We start from the raw sequence: 23,826 nt of genomic DNA on the forward strand, positions 1-23,826 counted from the left end.
ATAAGGCAGACCCAGTGTTGAGCAGGGTTACTCACATTTTTTTCCTGGATGTAGACATTCAGGAAAAGTATGTCAAGTTGAGGAAGAGTGGATGAGATAATAAGGTGCAAAACAAGTAAAATAAAACAAGAACTGATAATCTGGGGATATGAGACAGCTGGAGTTCTTTGTGTTTTTCTTTTGTTTTGGAGGTCCTGGGGATGGAACCCAGTCCTTGCACATGCTAGGCGAGTACTCTACCACTGAACTATACCTCCAGCTTCTTCAGAGTTTTCAGTGAGAAGAAAAGAAACCTCTGCTCATCACTGTGATGAAGAAGAGCACAGGAATTTGTTGTTTGGAGGGCAGGACTGTAGCTGTACCTGTAGCTAGGAGCCAGGGGGTGTCCTTCCTAGGAACCAGAGTGAAAACTCCAGCGAGTCACCTGGCAAGAGAGCAGCTGCCTTGAGAAGGCAAGAGGGAACTGCAGAATAGCTGGGTAACAACTGGGACATGGGCTTGGAGATCCTAACTATCCTGGAGGCTGGGGGAGCTCCTGCATGAGAAGGTTTTGGTTTTGCCTTAGTTTGGCTATACAGATGGACTCTATGTTATGATGATTTAGTTTGGGATTTTTTTCATGATGGTATAAAAGCAATACACATTCAATAGAAATCATGAATTTTGAATCTGGATCATTTCTATAAAAAGAAAAATGCTGTATGATCCTCTCTTAAGATGCTTGGCAGCAGCATCAAGCCACAATTCTTAGTCAGCTCCATGATTACGATGTGAACAGCCATCTACAGTGTACTCTGCTGCTAAACTAGGATGTTCAGTAGATTAGGTATATTAAAATGCATTTGCAACTGGGTTTATCAGGCTGTAACCCCATTGTAAACATTTATACTGTGACTTCTGGACTTGGAAAGTCACAAAGGATAGTGTTCTCACTCTCCTGTGTGCTCTGGTGGTCCACACCTGATTCCATGGTCATTTCTTTCTTTCTTTTTTCTTTCTTTCTTTCTTTCTTTTTTTTTTGTTTGGTATTGGGGATTTAACCCAGGGGCACTTCACCACTGAGCTATGTCCTTTTTATTATTTGGAGACAGGTTCTCACTAAGTTTCTGAGGGTCTTGCCAAGTTGCTGAGGCTGGCCTTGAACTTTCAATCTTCCTGTCTCAGCCTCCTGAGTCACTGGGATTATAGGCATGCACCACTGCACCCAGCTCTGTAGGCATTCATGCAGGTACATATCTCCTGGCACTGCTCTACTTACCCCATGACAAATGTGTCTTCTAAGCAGGGCAGGCAGTAACATGCCACATTCCAATCATAAACCCTCTACTATCAAATGTAAGTAAAGTTATGAAATATGTGCAAATGTGATGCATCACTCATTTTTTTCACTTGCCCCTAAAAACTTACAATGATTTATTTATATACCTACTACAGCAAATGTAGCATTACATAATTATTGATTTGTGACTCTCTCATGAGCTCTTCAATAGCTAACCTGTACTTTATTCTGCTTTTCACTGTTATCTAGCATGATGGCTAAATAGGGGTCCTCTGTAAATATTAGATGAATGGAGGATGAATGAACAGAAATTATAGCTACTTCCCCATCATATAATGTCACTTTTATGGAACCTTATTCCTAGCATAGTGGTTTATGACATGAGCACATGACACTCAACAGCTAATGCTAAGGCTCATTCTCATTCAGTTCCAAGAGACAGTCAATAAGAAGTGTTCTGTGATCAGAGGAATTTCAGAAATATTGCATTCCACGTGGTTTTCTTGCAGTTTCAGAGTGCCAGAGGACCCTGGAGGAGAACTTGTAAAGAGAAAAGTGCTATCACTCTTGGCCACTGATAAAAAATCGTAAGTTTAGAAATAAGAATGAGTTGATTAAATAGCTGACGAGCACAGTGTAGTGACACACTTGATTTTGTCTCAGTAACTGCTAAATAGAAATTGTATTATACAAATCTTGGTTGATGAAGTTCATCCTTCAGTACTTTTTCCAAGATGGGCTTTCAAATTATTACACATGCATGTTTTGACTATAAAATTCAGGTGTCATTCTTTCCTCATTTGGAGGATTGTACAGGCATTGATTCACTTACTTTCTCTTAAAATTGAATGCTCTTTTGGAATGTTTTTAGTTGAAACAATTCTCAAACTGGGAGCACATTTTATTGACTAGTTTGACTCATTAATGACTAAATCAGCTGGAAGACAAAAGAGCTTTTTCACCAGCATTAAAAAATAAAACTCCCCCTCTCCCAAGCACTGTCAACTCACTTTTAAAAAAATTTAGAGCTTTATAGTTATACATAGTAGTTGGGTTCATCCCAACAAATTCATACATGCATGGAAATCGATTTAAATTCATGATTCCCCCTTTTCCTTCCCACTCCATCCCCTCTCCCATTCTCCTTCCTCTACAAGACTTCCTTTTGATCATCTGTTAATTTGTATTTGATGGGCTTTTTATGTTATTTTATCCTTCCCTCCCATTTTCCTTTATTTCACTCTAGATTTAACATGTGAAAGAAAACATTCAACCTTTGAGTTGGGCTAATTTCACTTAGCATGATATTCTCCATTTCCATCCATTTACTTGCAAATGCCATACTTCATTTTTTATGGTTGAGTAGAACTCCATCGTTTGCGTGTGTATCACAATTACTTAATACGTTCATCTATTGCCAGTCATCTGGGTTGATTCCATAATTTAGCTATTGTGAATTGTGATGCTCTAAACATTGAGGAGGCTATGTCACTGTAGTATAACAGTTTTAGATCTTTTGGGAAAATAACAAGGAGTGAGGTAGATGGGTCAATGGTGGTTCCATTCTTAGTTTTCTGAGGAATCTCCATATTGCTTTCCAGAGTGATTGTACTAGTCTGCAGTCCCACCAACAATGTACAAGTGTTCCTTTTCTCCCACAACCTTGCCAGCATTTATTGTTGTTCATGTTTTTGATCATTGGCATTCTGAATAGAGTGAGATGAAATCTTAGTGTACTTTTGATTTTCATTTCCGTTTGCTAGAGATGTTGAACATTTTTTTCATATATTTGTTGCCCACTTGCGTTTCTTCTGAGAAATTTGTTTATTTCTTTTACTCATTTATTGATCAGATTAGGTTATTTTCTGGTGTTTTTTGTATATTCTGGGTATTAATCCCATATTGGAGGAGTAGCTGGTCAAGATTTCCTCCCATTCTGTGGACACTCTCTTCATGCTCTTAATTGTTTCTTGGCTGTGCAGAAGCATTTCAATTTGATGGCATCTGACTTACTGATTCTCATTTTCATTTCTTGTTCTTTGTTTGGGGGTCTTGTAAAGGAAGTCGGTGCCAGTGATGGAGTGTTGATCCTATGTTTTGCTCTAGCAGTTCAAGGTTTCTGGTGCAATTCCTAAGTCTTGGATCTATTTCAATTTGAGTTCTGGGCAGGGTGAGACCTAGGGGCCTAATTTCATTTTTATACGTATAAAAAGTTTTCCCAGCACCATTTGTTTAAAAGACTGTCTTTTCTCCAAGATATATTTTTGGTACCTTTGTCAAATATAAGATATGGCTATAGATATGTGGATTTGTCCTTGTATCTTCTATTCTATTCCATTGGTCTTCATGTCTGTTTTGATGCCAATACCATACTGTTTTTTGTTACTTTAACTCTGTAGTGTAATTTCAGATCAGGTATTGTGATGCCTTCTGCTTTACTTTCGTTGCTTCGGATTGCTTTGGCTATTATGGGTCTTTTATTCTTCTAAATGAATTTAAGAATTATTTTTTTCTAATTCTGTGCAGAATCATTGGTATTTTGATGGGGATTGCATTGAATGTGTATATTGCTTTTGGTAGTATAGCTATTTTGACAATATTAATTCTGCCTATCCAATAACATGGGTGTTTTTCCATCTTCTAAGGTTGCCTTCAATTTCTTTCTTTAGTGTTCTATAACTTTTATTGTATAGCTCTTTCACATCCTTCGTTAAATTAATTCCCAAGTATTTAATTTTTTTTAGGTTATTGTGAATGGGATGGTTTCCCTGATTGCTTTTTTGACTGAATTGCTGTTGGAGTATAGGAAAGCTATTGATTTATGGGTGTTGATCTTATATCCTGGTACTTCACTAAATTAATTTATAAGCTCTAGATGTGTTCTGGTGGAGTATTTTGCATCTTCTAGAAAAAGGGTCATAGTTGACAAACAGAGATAGTTTGATTTCTTCTTTTATTATTTGTATCCCTTTGATTTTTTTTTCTTGCCTGATGACTCTGGCTGATGTTTTTAGTACTGTATTGAAGAGAAGTGGTGAGAGTGGACATCCTTGTCTGATTCCTGAATTTAGAGGAAATGCTTTATTTTTTCTCCCTTTAGTATGATGTTGGCTTTGGGTTTGTCATAAATGGCCTTTATAATGTTGAGGTAAGTTCCTCTGTTCTCCACTACTCCAGCGTTTTTAATATGAATGTGTGTTGGATTATATCAAAGGCCTTTTCTACATCTATTGAAATGATAGTATGATTTTTTTTTCTTAATTTTGTTTAAGTGATAAATTACATTTATTGATTTGCATATGTTGAACCAACATTGCATTCCTGGTATGAAACCCACTTGATCAAGGTGTATTATTTTTTCGATGTGTTTTTTGAATGCAATGTTCTAATATTTTATTAAGGATTTCAACTCACTTTTAAATACCTTTTGCTATACTGTCATCCTTTGCTAAGGGAATCTCTCTTCTTTAGGTCTTGTTTTGTGGAACCATAATTTATCTAGTAAGTATTCTTCAGCTGTCTATATTTAATCTGTTTCTTTGAGTATCTTTGGCTTCCTCTGTTATCTTTGTTCCTTTGCAAGGTAGCCTTTCTCTCTCCCAACCAATGCTGAAAGGTGGTGTTGAGTTAGGGCAGAGGGCTGGTCTGATGCAGGCATTTTTGATTTTTTTTTTCCTAGAGCTGGAATGGAACCCAAGGCCTAGTGCATGCAAGGCAAGCACTCTATCACCAAGCCACACCCCTAACCCAAGGCAACTTGGCATTTGCTATTGTCTCTAAACACATCCTCAGCAATATTATCTTCCTCAGTTCCAAGTAGTTCATAGTTTTAAATGAATGAGTGCAGATAGCTTATTTTCACTATGTATTTTCCTATAGTCTATCACAAATCTACCTTTGCTTTTAGTGAAACTGAGTGCCACCCCCAGGGCCAAGAATAAATCAAGTAAATATTGTCACAGAGGGACCCCCAGGAGCTTTCCTTTTTTGTGTGATGAACAGAGAACATTTTGAATTTTCATTATGCAGTGCCAACCAGAATGGTTAAATAGATAATATTTGAAAGATGGAATGGCACCTTGGGTCCCATTCTCTCCCAGGCCATTTTTAAAGAGAGGCTAGTCATAATGAATGCATAATGAAAGGGGTTACTTTTTGACTTATGTTGCTGTTTGAACAAGACACTGGGGAAATCTATTAAGCTAATCACTCTGAATTTTGGAATTCTTGTTTTCAACCCTTCTCTGATAGATAGGCAAAAAATTTACTGGTTAAAAATAATTCAGTGTGCATTAACTCCAGGATGCCGTCCTCTATGTATAATGACTCAAGTATTTTAAAACTCTCTGTTGTATCTCAGAAGCTGGAGAAAGTGCCACAGTGTTAAAAGGTGAGTAGAGACTCAACCATGTTCACCTTGAAACCTGTTCGGGAATAACCCAATGCACTGAGAACAAACTGATACAAGAAACCAAAGGGACAATAAGGAGAGAAAGTGATAGTCATTGAATCAAAATGGTATCTCAGCAGTACAGGTTGCTTCCTTCATACAATCATGTGTTACTCAACTATGGACATTTCATCATCATGAGAACATCAGAAGTTATGTATACCGAAAACAAGGAATAAAAGCAAAGAGGGGATCTGAGGAAAACAGAAGGAGACCAATAGAGTAGAGGGAAGGGGATTCAGAAGGAGGGAAGAGGGGAGATCATGGGGAAGTATCTGGGAACAAAATCTGCCAAATTATGTGATGTCCATGTACATTTATACCACAATTAATCCCACTTACATACATAATAATAATAGTGCACTAATTAAAATAATAGGACAGAAGAGTCAGTGAATTGGGGAGGGAAGAGAGGGAAAGTATTAGAGGAGAAGAGTGAGCAAATTATGTATATATAAGAATATGGCATAACAAGTCCAATAATTGTGTATAATTGCAATGCTCCAATTTATAAAAGATCTACATAGAAACCTAGATGGCATAGCCAACATGGTACCACCTATTGCTTCTAGGCTGCAAACCTATACAGCATGTTACTGTACTGCAGACTGTGAGCAATTGTAATATCAATGTAAGTATTTGTGCATCTAAACATAGAAAATGTACAGTAAAAATACTAGACATAGGGATTTTTCAGCTTCATTATAATCTTTTTAAAATTTGCTCTTTTTAGATATGCAGGACAGTAGTGTATTTTGACATGTATACCTGGTGCATAACTTACTCTAATTAGGATCCTATTTTTGTGGTTGTACATGATGAGGAATTTCACTAGTTGTGTATTCATATATGCACAAATAAAAGTTATGTCTGATTCATTCTACTGTCTTTCATATTCCCCATCCTCCATCTCCTCTCCCTTCCCTTACTTCCCCTTTGTCTACTCCAATGAACTTCAAATCTTCCCTCTTCCCCCACCCGCCTTTATTGTGTGTCAGCATCCATATATCAGAGAGAATATTTGACCTTTGGTTTTTGGGTTTTGGCTTATTTCACTTAGCATGATAGCCTCCAGTTCCATCGATTTACTGGGAAATGTCATAATTTCATTCTTCTTTATGGTTGATCCATTATAATCTTATGGAACCATCCCCCCATGTATAGTTCATTGTTGATGAAAATGTTATCTACTCTTCCCTCATACTGCTGTAAGGACTAAGAAATTGGTATTTGGCCTGGCTTGCTTTCATTGTGACCTTGTCTCTTCACTGAAGCAGGGTCCTCTTTAGTGGGTGTGATTTGTAAGTGAGCTCCTCTCATAACGGAAGTAGGATCAGGGACATCTCCTGAAATACAAGAGACTCTTCATCCTTTCATAGACATTAATAAGAATCAGAGGTGATTCATTTAGAAAGCATTCTTGTCAAGAGAAAGTCTTAGCTCTGTGAGCTATTGGAAGGAAGGGCACAGGTACTGGTGTGGCAGTGGGGGTCCATTGCTAAGATACACTATCATTTGCTTTTTTCTTGGTTATGTACACACAGTTCCTGACTTACATGGTTGGACTTAAAATTTTTTGACTTTACAATTGTGGGAAAGTACTGATAATTTTTTCACCCTCAGTGTAACACTTAATAAATTACCTGAGATATTCAACACTTTATTATGTAGTAGACTTGTGTTAGATGATTTTGTACAATTGTAGGCTAATACAAGTGTTATGAACATGTTTAGGTGAGCTACACTGAGCTAGATATTTGGTAGGTCAGCTGTATTAAATGCATTTGTAACTAGGGACATTTTCAACTTATGTTGGGTTTATTGAGATGTGACACCATCATAAGCATCACCTGTATTAGCTTCTTTCCAACCCCCAGTCTCTTCAGACAAGGGGAGACCAGCAAGGGACTAGGCACAGAACAGGTGCTTTTCTCCCCTCAAAACTGTTATTTTCTAATTATCCATGTAGAATTTTATCTTACAAAAAAATCCAACCCCTCGTGTGAGGAGTAAAATTGTGATTTTACTGTGGGGTTGGTAATTTTAAAGTTTACTACTGATATTGACCTTGGATCAAATGTATTTCAAACTTTGCCATATTCATTTTGTATTGGTCAGTGCCCAGTGAATTTTCTAGCCCCAATAAATGTTTGCTATAAGTAAATGAATAAATATTATGAAGCTGAGCATAGTGACACATGCCTATAATCTCAGTAACTAGGGAGTTTGAGGCAGGAAGATTGCAAATTAGAAGCCATCCTCATCAACTTAAGACTCTGTCTCAAAATAAAAAGATAAGAAAGGATTTAGGATGTAACGCAGTAATAAAGTGCCACTGGGTTCAATTACCCAATATCAAAAACCAGAAAATAAAAAATAAATGTTATGAGAATGGGTAGTGAAGTGAGTTTATCATAACTCTTAGTGGCATACTGTTCCTTGCATGACCTGTCAGGGAGCACCAGCCACATGAGGTATGAAGTTTCGTGCTTCCTGCAAAAGAAGGGAAGGGATTTCAGGATCATATTCCAGCTCCCAACCTTTCCTAACCAGCATCTCTTTGAAAGCTCCCAGGAACTCCTAAAGGAGGCTTGTTGGTTTTTGTTTGGAGATGGGGCTCAGGGCCTATATAATACAGCCTAGAAGGCTCTTCTCTCTGGCCAACCAAAACCAGGGGGATTGGCATTCTTCATTTTTTTCTTCATGATGCTCATAGCCTAGGCTGTCCCTTCAGGGCTTATGTTGCCCCTGAGAATGGGTAAGTGAGGGGGAAAGCTGTGGGTGTGTGGTGTGTTTGTGGGAATCAGAGTGTTCTTGGTGGGGTCATTTTTTTACCTCGAGTGGAGCTAAAAGTGACAGGAACTGGCTCTCACTGGCAGGAACATGGATACCTGGCCCATGTATACCTGTTGTTTATCTGCCAGCAGCACTTTCTACCCCGTGGCTTCTAGACTGTGACACAGACAATGGGACTGAAAGTTTCAGACTGCCTCAGAGCCCTCCTTGTTCTTATCCTCCCCAATCAGTTATGGACATCAGTTATGGGGACCAGTTATGGGCATTCACCAAGGTGAGAGGAGTCTGCAGATAAGCTTTCAGAGGGTGGAATATTCACTAACGAAGAAGGAAGGAGGAGGTCCTCTGATCAGGCCTCAGCTGGGTCATTCTAATCACCTCTAAAGGGCCTTCCTGCCATAGCCCTGTCCTCCCTTGTTTATTCCCCACTGCATTGCTTACTCATGCAGCAGGCCTTTGCATATGTTCTTCCTAAGGTGACTCTGCTCAACAGCCTGGCATGGGTCTCCACCAAAGAACCAGAAAGTTGAAGCCATGTACCTTTTGTTGAAGGAAGCTGGGGAAGCCTCCCCACATCTGGGTCTGGGAGTGAATGAATCGACAAGACACACAGGCCCTGCTCAAACTGGCCGTGGTGCTGAGAAGGGCAAGACTGGGGGTCCTCCTACTTAAAAAGTTATTGCCCAGAAACTCCAGGGACCCAGGACTTTCTCTGAAACCTCCCAGTGGATCACTTCTCTCATGGTGACTGAACACAGCAGGCCACCAACTCAAAGGGTGTGACTGATAGCCTGGAGCCCACAAAGGGGACGCCTCAAGCTGGAAAGCCTCCATGGCTGTGGCTTCCACAGCACCAGGTGGGAGTGCCCTGGCAGGCCCCTCACAGGCCCTCTGGTGGAACCGAGCCACTGCTGGCACTCAGCAGGTCATAAATCACCAAACCTGGAATGCCTTCAGCTGGGAGAACTCCACAGCTGGAGGAATTTCTTTTTTTCCCCCCAAACTTAACACATCATAAAACATAGCCATTTGGGGAATGAGAACAACCAGGAGGTGTTTTCCCCTGTAAAGCTCTGTTTGGGAAAGCTTGGAAGGTGAAGTTTGGAGTGCTACAGCCACACACCCAAGTCAACCTTACCAGCAAATGTCAGACAGCTATAGCCACATGTCCCCAGACTCCTAAACTAGTTGGCTGGCTGCTCTAACCCAGTACTATTCAAAACCTATTCCACAAAAAGGGCTTGGTTCTTTCTCTTTGGCCACCCTAGAATTCTGACTTTTGGGTTTATTGTAAGCAAGTACAAGTTTGTCCTAGAATTCAGTGCTGAATCCTCTTGTTCTTTTATGAGTCTGTCAGCACCTGTACCTGGCTCAGGTATGTGTAATGTGCTTCCTATATGACCCACAGGTGTCTTAATACCTGCTTCAGAGTGAGCAAAACATCTCCTAGGAGACCATTTCCCAAGGCAAAATCACCAGAAGATGGTCTCTTGAGATGGCCATCATTAATTCTGTCCTTCCTGATGCATGGACACTGCTTGCTTTTGAGAAGTGGAGTCTCTCCTGCCCCTTGAATAAGTGCCAGATCCTTGATGTTCCTCGATCAATAAACTGTGGCCAAAGTGATGATTCTAAGCCAGTGCTAGGCCCAGTGCTTAGGAAGACTGGAAACTTCTGATTTCTGGAAGCCATTGCCATGTTCTAAAGAAGTTTCTACTACAAAAATTCATGCCGAGAGGCCACATAAAAGAGAGAGAAAGAGAGAGAGGCTACTTGGATGGTCACCCAGATGTGAAACAGGGAACTTGTCAAGAGTGGATGCACCCACATGGATAAAAGACTCAGCCTAGAACTAGGCACATAATAGCAATTGAACCAGTGTTCCCTTCCTTGCTTCCCCATATTTCTTTGCCCATCTAATTCTAGAGAAGCCATCTTTTATTCTGGCAGCTGTAGGTCCAAGAGGACAAACTTGGATAAACATACATTTTGCTGGGGCGCACTGTGTGAAATGCAGTGCATTCCTCCTGGCAGAAACATAGCTAACTACTTCAAACCTAGGCTTGGGTAGAATCTCCTGACCCTTTATAGAAGCCCTTTCTTGGAAGGGCTTGAAGTCATCTCTAGATGACTTATAATATGGAATACAATGAAATTTTCAAACTTCATATATATGCACATATATATTATTTGAAATATGTGATATGTTAGGTGATATATATATATGAGAGAGAGCAGTCAGCAGGGTGAGAAATGTTTAGGAGTGAGAAAAAACTTGGTACACTCAGGAAACCACAGTTGATTAGCAGCTGGCTAGAACCAGGGGGAGGGAGAAGGGCTGGCTCAGCTTATATCCTTGGGGTTACCAAAGAGCAGAAGCAGATGGGATGTATTAGTTTTGCAGAGCAAGAATCACCTTAATTGGAGGTTTGGGATGACTGCATAAGCCTGAAATAGGTCATGGTCTTGTAGGATGCTGGAGACCTCGCAGACTCCTGAAAGTATCTCTCTCAGACTATATTTGTAATTTTCAAAACCACCAATCCCTTGAGTCAGAGAAAAAGTATAAGTAAGTTACCAAAATAATAATAGAACTTTAAATTCCCTTTTGCCACCCAGAAAGTCTTGTCTTTATTAAAAGCTCCCTGGCATCTAATACTGTGAGAAGTTTTGCATTTGGCAAACCTGTAACTTCATTAAATACAAAGTCAGATTTGTTCATTCTGCATGATGCCTGTCCCTATCCCAGGAAGCATGCATTTCCTATAACATGCTGTGTGGACAACACCGACTAAGACTTCACATTTCCCGGAGGCTTCTCTTCCCACTGCAATATGTTGCCCAGGAGTAATGCTCTGCACATTAGCATGTACACATTACTCAGTAGACAAGCTACATCATTTGGTCTAGGAGCATCTCATGTCTACCTAGTTAGGGAGCTCACTCACTGGCAGGAGAAATGAATAAGGCTGAAGGCCATTTGAGGGTGCCACAAGGAAGCAAAAACTAATGCCAGGATACAGCCAAGGGGAGGATTCCTGAGATAGATTCCAGAAACAACATTTTAAGTGTTGGATTTGAGGAAGGAAGTGTTACTGGTAGTTGGATTTGAGGAGGTAGTTGGATTTGAAGAAGGTGTTACAGGTGAAGGAGAAATTGGAGTAAATATATAATATGTAAGAGGAGAAGGGAAGACTGTAGTCTAGCAATCCCTTGGAGTCAGTTAAGGATGTGGATTGAGACTTGAGGTATTAGAGGTGATGTTGGCATTAACAGAATTAGCAGTGGGGTGTGGGGTGCAACATGCCAAGCAGAGGTATTCAGTCCCCCTTTCCTAACATAAACTACCTTATCTGTGCACCTCTGACTTACAGAGGCACTTGTTCTTCCCTGGGGGAAGGGAATGGGGGAGGAGTGGAGAATGTGTTTTGAAAAAACCTCTTCAGGGACTCAGTCCCTGTATTAATGGTGACTGAGGCTGTCCCTATGTTCCAGAGTCTTCTAAAGCTATTCACATTAGCCAATCTTGTGCCTGCTAACTTTGCCTTGCCTATTTCTTCCAATGCGAAATTACTTTCCAATTGATATTAAGTTTCTGTTATACATGATGAGCTACTTTCTGGAGAAAAGCTGTACAACATAGTATCTGTAACAAACAATATGGTGTTGTGTACTCACAAAAAACAGAACCCACAAAAGACTACAAAGAAGTTTTTTGGAAGTAGTGAATATCTTGGCTGTGGTGATGGTATCATGAGCACATGCATATGCCCAAGCTCATCAAGACACTTAATATATGCATTTTTTTGTATATCAAGTATACTATAATAAAGCTATACTAATAAAAAGTTTTAAAAAGAAGCTATAAGACAGAAAATGAAAGGAGGTCAAGGAGGAATAAGGAAGGTGAGGTATCCAGAGTCCAGGGGGGGAAATCTGTTTTGTAAAGAGGAAGGATATTTCTCAGAAAAAGACACACTGGGGGAAGATATAGACATTCCAAGGAGAAAAAGAAAGAAGGTGAGAACGTCATTATTGGATGAAGTTCTCAATAAATTATAAAGCAAATTCATCTGTTAGGAGTTCAGGAAGTAAGGTTGGGCTGTGGACTTGGGAAAAGGAGGAAGATTGGGAACAGCTGCTGGGAAGTCAGCACGAGATGAAGAACTGGACTCTGCAGCAATGCTGGGAGCAGGTGGAGGTTAGTGAGGACTGGTTTGTCAAGGAGCCAAGGCACACAATTGCACAGCAGCACAAGTCAGGAGGGAGAGAAGGCAGGTGGTGGACTTGTACAGGGTTGATGTCTGACAAGGTGGGAATAGAAATATGTCAGGAGGGTCATGGATTTGGGGCAGTGTATGAGGACAGAGTGAAAAATAGTTTCAGGAGGGAGTTGCACAATGAAAAACTGGGGGTGATTTTTATGGGGATGAAAATCAGGTGAACAAGGACTGAGAAGAGGTGGAAGAGCAGGTAGATCATGATCAACAAGGGCAGCATCTGAGAACCTGGGGTTGGGGCTGGAATGATTCTGGAGATATGAAAAAAACTAAGGTAAGCACATGACCCACCAGAAGGTGGAAAGGGTGGAACCAGGAGCCACTAGAGAGCCTGGAAAGCAGAGTTCCAGAGGATTGGCCAGCATGGAAGTTGATGACCTATCTTCATCTTGTCAAAGAGGTCAATGACAGGAGTCAGAGTAAAGAGGCTGAAGGGGTCTGGGCACACATACTCTGAGAAGATGGGGAGTTGCAGGTGTATAGTGAATGACAGGGAGGCAGGTAGGGAGGTGGGGCTGTTGGGAGGTAGCATTATTTTCCAAATGATGTGGTAAAAACTACACAGATGCGACTAGAGAGCAAAAATGGAAAGGACTCTGAGACTATAATTTTAAGGAAGGAAGTAGAAGGGTGACTTGCTTAATAACTATGCAACTGTCATCCAGTTGGACATACTGAGTGGTCAGTAATCTGGAGCCTAGGGAAGGTTCAAAAATAGAAGTAAAATTTGGCATTGCTGATATCAAGGAGACAATAAAAACCACCAGACTTAAGAAGATCACTTGGGATAGTGCACATAAGAGAAAAGTTAAAAACCAAGAACTTATCAGGTTAACAGTTGGGTATATGATGAAGCTTTAGCAAGGAAGACTAAGCAAAGGTGCCCTGGGTATAGTAGGAAAACCAGGAGAGGTCCATCAGAGGAATGTGTCCTAGGCAAGAAGGAGTGGACAAGAGTGCTGGATGCTTTTGTGAAGAAGAGGAATATGAAGACTAGAAACTGGGAATGGAAAGTAGACTGGAGAGAAAGAGAGGTGGGGGAGAGGGAGGGAGAGAGAGAGAGAGAGAGAGAGAGAGACAGTCAGTCTCAGTATTGAAGAACTATGTGAAAAATCTAACGTCATTGGAGTGTCAGAGAGGAGAAAAGATGGGGTTTAAAATGTATTCTTGGAGCTGGGGAGATAGCTCAGGTGGTAGAGTGCTTGCCTTGTAAGCACAAGACCCTGGGTTCCATCCCCAGTACCCAAAAAAATAAAAAATAAAATAAAATGTATTCTAAGACATAATGGTTGAAAAATTCCCAAATATGGAAAAAGATATAAACATACATATTCAAAAGGTAAGCAAACTCCAAATAGGGTAAACCCAAAGAAATCCAAAAGAAGAAACAGTAGTGAAAAATCTGAAAATTAAAGGCAAATAAAAAATCTTGAAAGCAGAGATAAACTTGTTCATAGCAATTGATCTGTAATAGTCCACAACTGGGACCAATCAAAATGTCTTCTAATAAAGTGTGGGTACATTCAGACCCCAGAAAATTATACAGTAATACAAAGGAACTGCTATACATCCCAACTTGGGTAGATTGGAAGGGCACCTATGTTGAGTTGAAAAAGCCAACTTCACAAGGTCACATAGTAGACTGAGCATGGTAGTGCATGCCTATAATCCCAGCAGCTCAGGAGGCTGAGACAGGAGGATCTTGAGTTCAGAACCAGCCTCAGCAATGGCAAGGCACTAAGCAACTCAGTGAGACCCTGTCTCTAAATAAAATACAAAATAGGGCTGGGGTCACATAGTATATGATTTCCTTTATGTAACATCTTCTAAATGACAATATTACAGTGATGGAGAACAAATCAGGATTTCCCAGAGTTAGGGATGGTGAGCTGTTGGCACAATAATAAAGATCCTTGTGGTGATGGGATACCTCTATATCTAGATTGTAGTGATGGTTATGTGAATCTACACAAGTGACAAAATGGCAAAGAACCATACACCTGTGCCAATGTCAAATTCCTGGTTTTGATATTGTATAATAGGTATATAAGACTAAACTACTGGGACCTAATGTAACCTCTCAGTACTATTTGAAAATGTCTTTGAATCTATGATCATTTCAAAAATACAAATATAAATAAACAGTTACTGAGTACAAAAAATATGATAAAATTACAATGGAAAAAAATTACCTTCAGGGAAATGACAGAATGGCAACAGACTTCCCATCTGTATCAAGAGATGCAAGGAACAAATGGAGTAACAATTTCAGAATGCTAGTTGAAAAGAAATTATTTCTTGATTTTCATATCATGCTATATTGATAAAAGAGTAAGAATGTAAAGATGCAGAAACTAAAACTACCAAAGTGTTTCCCTCCAATTTTCAGTAAAAGGGATCACCAAAATACATATTTAGGAAGTCCTTGCTTTTCATAGTAGCCTGGGAACTATAAAGATAACTGCAAGATGAAATCATGAAAAGCAATTCCAATCAACGTGATAAGCTGCAAATTTTCAGTAACCTTTAAAAATTGTTGCCAAGACATTAAGTACTCTCCAATGGTTGGCTATAAGTATGGAGAAAAACAAAAAATACAATAAAGCTCATGTGTATTTAGAACACAGTAACTTAAAGCACCAGTAACATGGCGAATTGAAGTCGTTTTATTGCTTTATAAAGAAACTTGAGAGAGTAGTTTGAACAGTGCTTGCCTATTCAATGTCTTATTGCTTTTTCATTGCTGCATATTTCACCTTTTCTGAGCTGATACCCTATTTGTAAGATGTCAGTGGGAGACAAGGAGAAAACACAACTGCATTTTTCAGGTATGTGTGAACTGAATAACAGATAATTGGTGCCCGATCACTGATGGACTTTGCAATAAGTGATATGATCAGTCTCTGATCATGATTTATGGACAGAAGGGCTAGTAGCAGTACTCATAGTTGTTGTCATGGTAACTGAGATTTGAACCAGTTTGGGGACTGGTATCATCTAATGAAACTGAGAACTAAAATGTATTCAATCAGAATTGTGCAAAGCAAGGACTGCCTGTATTTCCAAAAAAAAAAAAAAAAAAAAAAAAAATTCAATTGAGAGGGAATATTGAAAGGCAGAAGTTAAGGTGAACATGGGATCTATAACACATGTAACATACTACAACTTTTTAATGTAAAATTAAAAGTAATATTTTATATGCAAAGATGAGAAGTAAAACTGACTTCATACAAAAGTGGAATGTTGAAGAAAAGGGATGAAGAAGTAAATTCTGGCAGAGTCCTTTTAATACATGGGAGAGAAATGCAAATAATGAGTAATTGTGTTCTTCATAGATAACAAGGTGAAGTACAGTATTTAGACTGGAAAGGTTAGGGTGTCAACTACCAGAAGAGAAAAACATATAACTTCAAAATCATAGGGAAGCAAAAATTTGCAAAGCAGGAAAAATGAGGGTGAGCGATGGGGGCGAAGAGACGAGAAAAAAAAATTGAAGTAGGTCTAAATTCGTCAGTAATCACAAAAGCAAAGAAATTCACTTGCCTCCTAATAGATTAAAAAATTTAAAATCCATCTACCTACAGTTTATAGATGACATAGCTAAACAAAAACACAGAAAAATAATGGGGTAAAAAACATAACAAGAGAACACAAACCAAAATAGTGAAGTGATATTGATAACAAAATAGAATTTAAGGCAAAGGCACTGTCTACCTGCTGGGAGTATGGCCAGGAGTCAGGGAGAGGAAAGGAGGTGAAGAGGCTCTGGGCATGTTAAACACCATCTATACACCAGTGTTGAAGTTTGTTAAAGGGATGCAGTTGAGTTTCAGAGGAATTGGGACAGACAGGGAACAGATTAAATGGAACAGCTAGGGACTGATTCCTTCAGTAGGAAAGGCTGATATGAACAGAGAGAGCTTTTATTGTCCTGGAAATGAGGGAGTTGGGAGTGCCCAGGTCATTAGAGTCCAGCTAATTAAGGCTGGGCTTTGTCACCCTATGGGAAGTCTGATAGTTGGAGGCCAATGGGCTTGATGCTATGATCCCTCGGACTCCAAGCTCAGCTGACCCATGATGACTGCCAGGCCTTGGAGGTTCATCCAATGAATACTGAGGCCCGCTCTGGGCCCACATTCAGATGCCACAGCTGGATGTGACCACTCACTTCCTAGGGAGGCTGTGGATCCCCCACCTCACCCATCACTTAAAGGCTCTAGTGAAAAAAGGAAAAATATTTCTGGGGAAGGAAATCTAGAAACAAGAGAATGGGGTTGTATTAATGTTTTTATTACTGTGCAGCAAATTACAAATTTTGCCACTGACCATCCATGTAGCATTTGAAGGATCTGTAAGCCAGAAGTCTTGGTAGGCTCTACAGAGCTGTCTGCTTGGAGTCCTCAAGGCCTGGAATCAAAGTATGCTGGGCCAGGCTCTTACCTAGACACTCTGGGCAAATGTGCTTCTTAGGCTCCCTCAGGTTTCTGGCAGAGTTCAAGTCCTTGTGGTTGTGGACCTGAGGTCCCACCTTCTTGCTGGCTGACTTCTCCAGCTCCTTAAAGCATCTCAAGAGCCTGGTCCTGTGGTTCCCTCTATGTGGGAGAACTCCCAAAGAATCCAGACCCCTACGCTTCATGTTTCTCTGACTGCCTGGTCTCTTACCACCAGAGAAAATGCTCTACCTTTTAAAGTCTTCTGAGATGAGGTTAGGTCTAACCAGAAAAATCTCCTTATCTTAAAGTCAGCTGGCTATTAATAGTATGTTCAAAATCCCTTTGTTATGTAATGAAATCATGGAGTGATAGCCTATCATAGTTACAGGTTTTACTCAAGGGAAAGGGTTGCATTGGTTTAGATGTGGTTGGTTCAACAAGGGTTCATGCATTGGAGGCTCAGTCCTCAATCTGGTGGCCTTAATGGGTGATGGAACCTTTAAGAGGTAGAGCCTAGTGGGTGGTGATTAGGCCATTTCCTTTGGAAGGGATTAATGTAGTTGCCCGGGGTGATTTAGTTCCTGTGGGAATGGGTTTTTATAATAGAGCAATCCTGACCCCTGAATCACTCTGGCCTCTTCTCATCACATGATCTCCCCTTCTTGCACAAGCTTTTGTCATTATAACATCTGGCATGTTGTGATGCAGTCAAGGGGGCCCTCACCAGACCCCAGACAGATGGGACTGCTCAATCTTGAACTTTCAGAATATAAAACTGTTAAATAAATTTCTAATCTCAGGTATTTTGTTATAGCAATCAAAAATAGACTAATATGTGAGTTATTAGGCTTCATCTTGGAATTCTATCCCTACTACAGCAGTAAATGATGAAAGACAGTAAGGATACCCCTAAATGGATTTTGCTGATGGGGACTGGCTCTGGTTGGATGGGGAATTCAATTTAGGGATTTTTTAAAGGTTGACACCTTTATATCACCCTTAGTAGACTTAAAAGGGACAAACAATGAAAGGAGGATAGAAAGCACCCATGATTAGGTATCTAAAAGAACATGGACTTTGAAGTCAGCTGAATGGTGCTCACTGCTTGTTGCTGTATTAGTTACTTAGCATCACTAGAGATTGATCATTTAAAAACCATTTGAATGGTTTGTTTTTTTTTTAAACACTTATTTAGCTCATAAAACTGTGATGTGAGCAGGGCTTGGGAGGGAAGGCTTGTCATTGCTTCATGAAGTGTCATTTAGGCAGCTGAACTTAGGGGTTAGAGGATCTGCTTCCAAGATAGTGTACCACATGGCCCAGGTTATTTAACAAATGACCCCACACTTACCAGTTTAAAATAACATTTATCACCTCACAGTTTTGGTGTGTCAGGAATCTGGGTCTGGTTCAGGACTCTTAAGAATTGCATCTAGGTGTAAACCAGGGCTGCCCTTATCTCAAGGCTTGACTGAGAAGGGTCCATTTCCAAGCATGCTTGAGTGGTTTCTGGTGAGATTAGAAATTCTCTTACATGTTGCCTGTTGGCTGAATTCTATCTCAGTTCTTTGCCACCTGGGCCTCTATATGCTAGAGCATGACAGCTGGCTTCCATCAGAAAATTGAGACAGAAAGCAGGAGACAACACAAGAGACAGAAACTAGCATTTTGTCTGTGACTTAATCTTCGAAGTGACATCCTATGACTTTTGCCATATTCTATTCATTAAAAATGAATTACTAGGAGCAGTCTGGGGTCAAGGTGTGAGATTATACACTAATATGTATATCAGGGTGGGATGCCAAGGGCAGAGCTGGAACTTGACCCCATCTCTTTCTGAATGCAGCATCTGTGCTGCAAACCACACCTACCACACATACACCACACCACACATCACACCTCAACATAACACAAGTACCAACATACCACACAATATACCACAGGCCACACCACATACACACCAGACATACCACACCATACCACACCATGCTCACACACACAATACGACATACCATACTACACACACAACATACCACATACCATATGGCACATGCATCTCACCACACACAAACCACAAACTGCACTGTACACACACCACACCATGCCACACATGCCTATATACACCACTGTATACACACCATACCGCACACACACACACACACATACCCATCCATACACAAAAACACCATAGTCATATACATACGTAAGTGCACTTCACACAGTCTGCACACACACACACACATTGAGAGAGTGGGGGGATAGTGCAGACACATTGAGAGGATGGGGGGATAGTGCAGATTTGGCAATGGCTGTTGAGAATCAGAGTTCTGGTGTCACTTAGAAAATCCTCCTGGGTCATAAATAGAATTACAGGCCAAGTTGATTCCAGTTCAAATAAAATCCCAATTCAAGAAGGAACTTAAAGGATTCAGACAAGCCATTTTCACAAATGAAATAATTTGTGGTGCTTGCCGGAACTGAGCTGAGTGGCAAGCATTCTGGGGTTTTGGGTCTCTGGTTGACTGGGCTTGGGCAAGTGTCTTGACTTGTGATAGTGACGCCACCTCATGGCCTGAAGCCTGGCCTGCACTAGCATGCCCTTAGTAAATGTGACCCCACCTCTTTCTCATTCCATCTGGCTGTTCTCATAGGCTCCAAATGAGCTTTTGGAAAGAGAAAGAAGTATGGTTTTATGGCTGCTGATAGCCAGTTCCAAGATGGGTCCCCAGGGGGAGTGGGCTGGAAAATGTTGTGTATGGATGAGCTGTGGGTAGGGACCTGTGGTGTGTGCAACAGTGGTGTGTGTTTGTATGTGTGCACCTCTGTGATAGGACACCCTTCCTTATCTACCAGCATCCTGATTCATTGTGCTAAGCGCATCCACTAGGTGGTGCTGCCTACCTGGCAGCAGCCATATCTGAACTGGAGGTGGGTCCTGGAAAGCAGGCTTCCCTGACTCCCCACCCTCACATTCTCAATCTAAAAGAACCTGTGTCCCCTGTTCTGTTCTGTATCAGAAGTTCATGGCCAGCAGATGAGCCTTTCTAGATACTGCTGCCATCAAACCTGAATCATTTTATCGTAAACTCAATATTACACTGGACTTAGTATAGTACTTGTTCATTTCAGGGAGGAAGGGAATCCTTCATTTGCCCCATGCAAAGCACTTTATATATATTATTGCTTTGGATTTTCCTAACCACCTGGCAAGTGAGGAAACTGAAGCTCAGAGAAGTTAAGGAAATGCCCAGGGTCAGGTCACATAGTTGGAGGTAGAGAGAGTCAGGTCTGACTACAGAGCTCACTCTTTTCTATGGCACACTGCCTGGGCCTTACTCTGAGGAGCAGCCTGAGAAACTCAGTGGAGGAGGTTATGCTGGACATAGGGCTGAAAACTTGTGGGTGCCTGAGGAAGCAGGGATGGAGAAAAGAAAGGCCAGGGAGGGAAGGGCTCTGCAATGGGGGCAAAGTGCACCTAACTCCTTGCCCTAGCATTCCTCCTGTGAGGCTGATATGCCTGTAGGGTTTTGCTAGCCCAAAGTGTATGAACTGGAGCTGGCCACTTGTTAGACCCTGTCCATACAAGTTGGCAGCTTGGTAGCCCATGGTTGCTGTTTTAGTCAGCTTTTTCATTGCTGTGATCAAAAGACCTGACAAGAACATCTTAGAGGAAGAAAAGCTTATTTTAGCTTATGGTTTCAGAAGTTCAGTCCATAGTCAGATGACTCCATAACTCTGGGCCCAAGGTGAGGCAAAACTTCATGGCAGAAGGTCTGGGCAGAGGAAAGCAGCTTAACACATGGCAACCAGGAAACAGAGAGAGAGAGAGAGAAAGAGCTCTGCTCACCAGGGACAAAATAGGAATCCCAAAGGTGCTCCCATGCCCTACTTCTTCCTGTACAATCCTACTGGCCTAGTTATGCCTTGTTAATCCATATCAGGGGATTAATCTACTCATTGGTCATATTTCATAATCTAATCTTTTCAACTCTGGAAAATTTTGCATTGTCTTACACATGGGCTTTTAGGGCTTTTATTATCACTTTTATTTAAGTGATAATAGATGCCCCTGACATAGAGAGCTCATGATCCTTGGGTGGCTAGAACCCCCACTGGGCCCTTTGGTTTTACTCTTCTGCCTAGTCCTTGCAGGAATCTGAATCTGTGACCTATGGACAGACTGGAACTCTGGACCCACCTCCTCTGGTCTGAATCCTTGTAATAGTCCATGAGACAGAAAAGCTGGACTGCTTGGGGGCACGCTAACTTCCTAGGGAGGATTTTAGCCTACTGCCACTCTGCCCACTGCCTAGCGATCAGGAGAGCTAGAGCTGGGAAGGACCAGGTACCAATGGATTTCTTAAGCTCAGACAGCAACTTTCACTGCAGGGAGACAGAGGGCAGCAAGAGCTAGCCAAAGTTAGACACAATCTCCAAGGCCACCTCTGGCTCTCATGCCTATCTATACATAGCTCTGTAGGGAAGCTTGAGGGAGCAGGTATATCTATGTGCTTCAGCCCCATCAGAACTGGGTTTAATCCCTTTTCTACCAGCCATGTGAGCTTGAGGATTAACTCATCTCCAAGCTTCTGATTCCTTTTCTGTAAAATGAGGCTCATCAGGGTGCCTACTTCTAGTGATGAGTGTAAAGCTTAAGTGGGATTAGATCTGAAAAGCTTGTCTGGCAGGGAACACTTACCACATATTGGCTCTTACTTCCTCTTATTCTCACCTTGGAACCTGTGCCCTTTAGAGCATTCTCCTTTTAGGACCCATCTGCCTTATGTCCTGTATCATCTAGACACATGGAAAAAGTAAGGGGTGGTCACTTGCCACTCCCTTCTTAGGCCATCATCCCCAACACATTCAGAGTGAGACCTGGTACATTATTTTTGCTGAACATGAGGACTTCACAGCAGCTCTAAGGAACCTGTTCCTGGAGCCATTCGAACGTGGAGCAGCTGCCGCTCCCTGAGCTCAGAGGGTAGGAGCAGGTGGGGAATGTTGTGGTTTGGATATGAGGTATCCCTTCAAAGCACCTGTGTTAATGCACTAATGTTCAGAGATGAAATGATCAGATTATGAGAGCTGTAACAATCCATTTATTAATCCATTTGATGGTTTATACTGGGTGGTAACTGTGGGCTGGAGGAGAGGGATCACTGAGGGCATGCCCTTAGGGATTACATCTTGTACTCTTGGCCCCTCCTCCCCCATCCTTCTCTCTTTCTTGTTCTCTCTACTTCCTAGCTGCGATGAGTTGAACAGTTTTCTTCCATCTTGCTCTTCTGCCATGATGTCTACCTCACCTTGGGCCCAGAGCAATGGAGATGGCTGACCATGGACTGAACCTCTGAAACTATGAGCTAAAATAAATTTCTCCTCCTCTACGTCATTTTTTTTTTTTTTTTTTTTTTTTGAGTATTTTGATCACAGCAAGGAAAAGTTGACTAATACAGGGAGTTAAGCTCTGGAGGAACCATGCTATTCAATGAGCATGTCCCTAGCCCTGAGCTTTCTTCCTTGCCCCTGCTGCAGGAGCTGCTGTGAGCAAGTGGGGAGAGGTTAAAGGGAAAAGGAAGAGAGTCATATGTACTGAGTGCTGACAAACCCCCGCATATCCTCACTCTTCGCCCTACCCACAGAGGTGGACATGAACAGCATCTTTCTTTGAAGAGAAGGGAACTGGGATCACCCAGAGGTCCTGGGGTTGGCCTGAGTCTGCCCAGTCTGAATCTAAAACTGCCCCTATGTGTACCCAACACACACGAACAATTCTGTAGGTGCTCTTCTGGGGACAGGCTCTGCCGGAAAGAGCCCTTGGAGGAGGCAGCAACCTTCCTAAGTGACACACCTGGGCTATCCTTGGATGCAGAGACATTGGAATTGGAAGGGAAGCAGCTAGGGAAGTTTGATAGGGCATGGGGAAGTAGAGGGACAGGCTTGCCTCCTGCACTTCTGGAAGACTAGAGCAGACCTCTGTCAAGAACCCATAGTCTAGTTCACCATACTCCAGGAAAACCAGAAATCCTATGGCCAGCAAAGGTGACTCACTGGGGGAGATATAACCAGGGCCAGGGCAAGGTAGAGCAGAGGAGGAAGGGAGGCAACACCCACAGCCTCAGAGCAACCTGCCTCTCTCGATCCTGGAGAAACCTGCTGGTGGCTCCATCTTTGCCCATAAAAGGGATAGCACAGTGAGAGCAGTGAAGACATGACTAGGCCCACACTACCAACATTTTGTGGGACTCCAAGCCCTAGCTTCCTTTCCTGGGAAGCAGTGGTTCAGGGAGAGGGAAAGAACCTGAGGAGGAGTGCACAGGGGGTCCACAGGGGAATTCTCCAGGGAGGCTCTAGCATGTCCTCCTCAGCAGCCATGGCATGACTGATCCCAAGTCTGTGCCTCTAGGCTTGACTTCTCACATCTGCACCAGATGGCCCCACCTGCTCAGTCCCTAGATTTCTCATCCTCAGCAAATCTGTAAGGAAGCTGCCTCATCTCCCCTTTCCCATGAACTTCTGCATCTCTAGGTTTTCATGGAGTCAGGGCAGGAAGCTGGGACCCCTTCCCTGTCCTCCCCGACCAGT

This window comes from Sciurus vulgaris, assembly GCF_902686455.1.
Source record: "Sciurus vulgaris genome assembly, chromosome: 4".
NCBI classification, from domain to species: domain Eukaryota; kingdom Metazoa; phylum Chordata; class Mammalia; order Rodentia; family Sciuridae; genus Sciurus; species Sciurus vulgaris.